Source organism: Corapipo altera, unplaced genomic scaffold, assembly GCF_003945725.1.
Source record: "Corapipo altera isolate COAL_440 unplaced genomic scaffold, ASM394572v1 60589, whole genome shotgun sequence".
NCBI classification, from domain to species: Eukaryota; Metazoa; Chordata; class Aves; order Passeriformes; family Pipridae; genus Corapipo; species Corapipo altera.
The window spans coordinates 1-1,444 of NW_020885529.1; positions in this window are offsets into that span (position 1 = coordinate 1).

Here is a 1,444-nt window from a genome sequence, read left to right on the forward strand (position 1 = left end):
GGGGGGGCGCGGAAGGGCGGGGTTTGGAAAGGGGGAGGGGCCTTGTGGCTGTATGGGCGGGGCTTGTGGGGGTGTGGCAAGGGGGGTGCGGCTTGTGGGCGGGGCTTGTGGACCTCCATTAAACCCCTGCCCTGGGGGAGTCATGGGATCACTGGGGGATATGAGGGGGTAATGGCCTGCCCTCAGATCCCACAGTGATCCCATGACCCCCTCAGATCCCCCAGTGATCCCTTTTCACCCCCTCAGATCCCACAGTGATCCCATGAGCCCCTCAGATCCCCCAGTGATCCCATGACCCCCTCAGATCCCCCAGTGATCCCATGACCCCCTCAGATCCCACAGTGATCCCTTTTCACCCCCTCAGATCCCACAGTGATCCCATGAGCCCCTCAGATCCCACAGTGATCCCATGAGCCCCTCAGATCCCTCAGTGATCCCTTGACCCTCTCAGATCCCACAGTGATCCCATGACCCCCTCAGACCCCCCAGTGATCCCATGACCCCCTCAGATCCCACAGTGACCCCATGTCCCCCCTCAGACCCCTATGGGGTCATGACTTCCCCCTCAGACCCCAGATGGGTCCGTGTCTCCCCTCAGACCCCAAATAGGACCATGGACCCCTCAGACCCTCTCTATGGGGTCATGGACCCCCTCAGACCCCCCATGGGCCCACAACCCCCCCAGTGGGGTCATGTCCCTGCTCAGATCCCCCCATAGGTCCATGTCCCTCCCTCATCCCCTAAGGACCCCATGGCCCCCCCTCAGATCCCCAAAGGGCCATCCCCTCCTCAGACCCTCCTAATGACCCCATGTCCCCCCCCCCGACCTCCCCATGAGCCCATAAACCCCTCGGACTCCCCTATGGGGTCATGTCCCCCCTCATCCCCTGATGACCCCATGGCCCCCCTCAGACCCCAAATAGGACCATGGTCCCCTCAGAGCCCCCAGTGGGGTCATGTCAACCTGCCTCAGTCCCCCCTATGGGGTCTTGTGCCCCTTCAGACCCCTTCAGACCCCATGTCCCCCGTCACCCCTCTGGTGGGGTCATGTCATTCCTCAGACCTCCTATGGGGCCATGTCCCCCCCTCAGACCCCAAATGAAACCCACATCCCCCCTCAGGGGGGAGGTTGGGGCCCATGGGAGTTTTGGGGACACAGAGGTGGGTTTTAGGGACATGGAGGTTGATTATGGGGATGGGGGGGGGTTGGGCCCGTGGAGGTTTTGGGGACATGGAGGTGGGTTTTAGGGACGTGGAGATCGATTATGGGAATGTGGGGGGGATTTTTGGGGCCCATGGGAGTTTTGGGGACATGGAAGTGGGTTTTAGGGACGTGGAGATCGATTATGGGAATGTGGGGCGGATTTTTGGGGCCCATGGCAGTTTTGGGGACACGCAGGTGGGTTATGGGGACGTGGAGATGGATTATGGGGATGTGGGGGGG